Genomic DNA, 4322 nt, shown 5'->3' with positions numbered 1-4322 from the left:
TAAAATATATTATATCCCAGCAACATTCCAATGTTCAACTGTTACATGTCCTTCCAAACAGTTTTGAAAATCTGGAAATAAAGGAGACATCATTTTATAATGTTTTCAGTGGAAGCATATTATCACATCAGCTTCCAAGCCAAAATCAGATGGTTTAATTATTACGACACAAGAGAACTGAATTTCCAGCATTACCAGTGTGTACTTATGACCTCACTCTCCCCCCTACTCTACTACATTAAATGAAACTCAAACCTTTTTTGTGAATGGTCTGAAAGTAACTTTACAACGAGCCATAGAAATAGAAGAGTTGACTCGAACCCAGACTGAATTCCCAGAGTATCACAAGCTAATAAGAGAAAATAATAACATCTTTTTTGTTTAAAGATGTTGTTGTGAGAAAAAAAAGGACTTTGACACTTTATGTGACCGTTTCCTGTCAACAAAAATAGTTCAAACACCTGTTATGAAACATGAATACCAAATGAAAAAAAATATGCTGTTTTGGAATATACAAGTCACAAAAATGTAAATGTAAAACCATGTGGTTTTGTCATAAACCCACGTGCAAAATTTCTCGGTATCTCACCAGATCACCTTGTGTATTATCCAAATGAAATTAGACCATTTAAGGTCTTGGAAGTTAAATGTCCTCTTAAGTCCTCATTCAAAGAAGCACCTTTCCTGAAGGAGGGAAAATAGCAGTTTCATGCTGAGAGGAAACCATGCTCATTACCTGCAGGTAATGGGCTTTACATGAGCAGACTCGTGTGTGCATATTATATGCATATTCGATGAGCTTGTGTTGAAAGACTGTTATGAAAAACTTACTCATGTTCTACTTGAACACTTAATTCACAAGCTTGTTTGAATTATGTTTGGAAAACTGAAGTTAGATCAGTTTTTTTGCCATGAAAAGACATTTTGGTGGAGTTGGGTTTAATGGTACACCGTCACACTACGATATACTTACTGATATGATGATATTTTAATGATTCAGAAATATAAAAAAATTATTTTGGTTTTGAAATTGTGTTTCAATAAAATATTACACGTGACAACAGTCATAAAAGAATCCTGTCATTATTTAAATTTAATCATTCTAAGATTTTATCTTGAGCTCAGGCGCCAGCCGCAGAAGTTTTATATACAATATAGAAAGTCGTATATATTATCAATTTACTAATTACCTCTGGCTTGCGCCTATGATTTTCAAAAAAGGGGACTCATTAGGCATAGTGCTGTTTGTCTAAACTGATGAACATTTCACTATAATCTACTATTTACTCACAACATGTTTGTCTTAAATATGCATATAAAAGAAATTCCTTATACCATACTGACCATTATACATGACAAAAATCATGATCTCTTTGGATTTGGATTCCACAACACAACACTGTAAAGGCTATATTTGGCAGTCAGTATTATCATTATTTAGGGATTCATGTCAGTACACAGTTACATAAAATGGTGTTTAATGTGCATACAGTAATACCATGTTTAGAGCTTAGGAATGGTTACTGAGAACAGAGCTCTAAACGAATAAGCTCTAAACAGGGTCATTTTAACATTACATTTATGGAGATATGTAACTCAAGGCATTGTTTCTTACCTGTGAATGATGTATAAGTGCTTTATTTAAGTACTGGTAAACATAGATTGTTACACTACAGTATTATTTATTGAAGTAATTGAACACAAACAGTCTTAAAAACAAAGAAACACCTCAAACTGGCGTCGATTCTCGAACTGGTGGAAGGCAGCAGGTACATGAGGTAGTGGGTAGTGAGAGGCAGTGAACATCATTTGGCTCTTTATAATGAAGAATATGAGGACTGTAATATTAAAATATTTCAAATTCGATGTCGAGGAACCCACTTTGAGACTAATAATGTTGTACATAACGTTGTGCATTGGCTGTTATGTTAAACTTATATTAAAGTTTTTCCTCATTACCCATTCAAGCCGTTTCCAACCATTATTAATATCAAAATATATCCTAAATTACCCATAGTGTGAGAATTGTGGCAATGTTTCTCTAAGCATCTCCTCTTCTCTATTTTATTCATCACAACTCTAATGCTGAGCCAGCAAAAGCTAATAGTAAAACAGAATCAAACATATGGTATTCATTCACACTTCTAACAGTCTTTTCCACGTAAATGCGCAGCCTGGCAATTTCTTGTGTTTCCACTTCTTTTGGGAATTAGTCCCTTTCAGACGGGCCCGGCATGGCCAGGTGGTTAGGGCACTCGACTCGCCATCTGCGTGTCACGAGTTCGAATCCCCGTCCCACCAAACATGCTCTCTGTTTCATCCGTGGGGGCGTTATAATGTGACGGTCAATCCCACTATTCTTTGGTAAAAGAGTAGCCCAAGAGTTGGCGGTGGGTGGTGATAACTAGATGCCTTCCATAGCTGTCTTACACTGCTAAATTGGGGATGGCTAGCGCAGCTAGCCCTCGTGTAGCTTTGCGCGAAATTCAAAACAAACAAACAAACCCTTTTAGACAACAAATTGGAAATGTTTAACGTAACCCTTTTTCCTTTAGCAAGTCTTCAGTTAAAAACAAATCATTTATCTGCCATAAATGTGTCATCACTTTCCAAAAGCTGAATAATTCCAGGTTGTTTTGTAATATATATTGTTACGACAGCGGAAGTCACGTGACGCTGCTAACACGTGATGAGTTTCTAGAAGGATGGGGAACATCATGAATAATCCAGTATTTGCTAAACGCACTCTATTCCTGTATATAAGTGCGCCAGATAAAGCGAAACAATTAATGGGAATTGGACAGCAGATAGAGAGATAAAGACAGATAATTCAGTCAAGTGAGCGGTAGTGACCGTAAGTAAAGTGCGTGAATCGTTGTAAATTATAGCGTGTGTTGAAGTTAAAATGGCTGTGGAAATTAAGTGTATTACAAAGTTTGTAACGAGAAAGAATATGCTAGTTTTAATTAAGAAAGGACTTGTATCACTGAAGTTTCTCGGAAAGAATTTTTTACGGGAAATTATCAAACGAGCAGATACGTAACAATATATATATATTTGTCAGAGATTAATTTGACTTAAAGCGAAGAAAAGTTTTAAAAGTCGTTGTAACCTTGTTGGAATAGATTCAGATTTTAGGCTGAGTGCTGAGGGCGTCTGAATTTTCAGTCCTGTAAAGTCTAAAATTACGCATGTGGATGGATACACACACCTCTTTGAAACATTCAGGCATGTGATCATTCATTTTCTTGCGACTAGGCCAAATGGAAAGTAAACTTAGATAGAAATCAAAGAAGTTACTCTATATTATCATAATCTTGCTGACAGTGTATTGTGAAACATTGGATCGACATGCCAAGTCTGGCTGAAACAGGCCTACTCTGATTTTTACAATTAAAAGAAAGAAATGGTCAGCCAATGATAGGTTTTCCTGTCTAAATGCCAAATCTGTATTAATTTTTTCACACTGTCTAAGTCTTTGAATCTGAGACCACCTTGTCATTTTCTCAGCTGTTGGTTTTAGTAAGTGGAACACATTCATAAGTAACGCACACGACGTAACTCTTATATAAAATGGTATTAGTTTTTGCATCACTCGAGAATCTTTACAAGCCAAATCTAGACAGTCAGTTGGTTCACTTGTTTCCCGAGCTGTTCAACATACTAGGTAACTTCACTAAATTTCTCTTCAGATGTTTTCTGTTCTGTTGAAGCAAGGTATTCATGAAAGACTGGAGTCAATATTATCACTTTTCCAGCATCTAAGATTTTTCTTTCTTTCAAAAGACAGAAAATGAATAATATTTTTTTTATTTTTTGCAAATCACTTTGAACAGTATAGGAATATGTTTTTTAACCATATTAATTTTAAACTTTATTTAAACGTTTTTATATTTTGCAAAAGAAAACGACTTTTGACTGAACAAAATTACAAATGTTAAAATTATTTTAAAAAACATAATAGGCTTGAAACAGTCCCTTCACAAATTCCCTTAAAGATCACGAAAACAACAAAAATGCAGACCTAGCTTCTAATCGCTGCTTCTTTTTTTTAAAGATTTAAATAGGAGCATATCCACTGGATAGGGAAATATAATGGAAACAGCATCTTTGACCATGCAGACAAGAGATACCAGTCAGAGTCTTTACGTGATCACTGGGCTTAAAATATGCAGAATACACTGTTGCGTCAGCGAGGTCACGTGACTAGTTTTACGCCACCTGCTTTCTAGAACTATCCCGTTCCTTCGGTAGTGTTCTAGCATTTACGTAGGGGGTGGTCTGATATATATAAGATGGTCACGGCGTGACGTGACAATGTG

This window comes from Limulus polyphemus, unplaced genomic scaffold, assembly GCF_000517525.1.
Source record: "Limulus polyphemus unplaced genomic scaffold, Limulus_polyphemus-2.1.2 Scaffold247, whole genome shotgun sequence".
Classification (NCBI taxonomy): Eukaryota; Metazoa; Arthropoda; class Merostomata; order Xiphosura; family Limulidae; genus Limulus; species Limulus polyphemus.
This window is presented reverse-complemented; position numbering follows the sequence as displayed.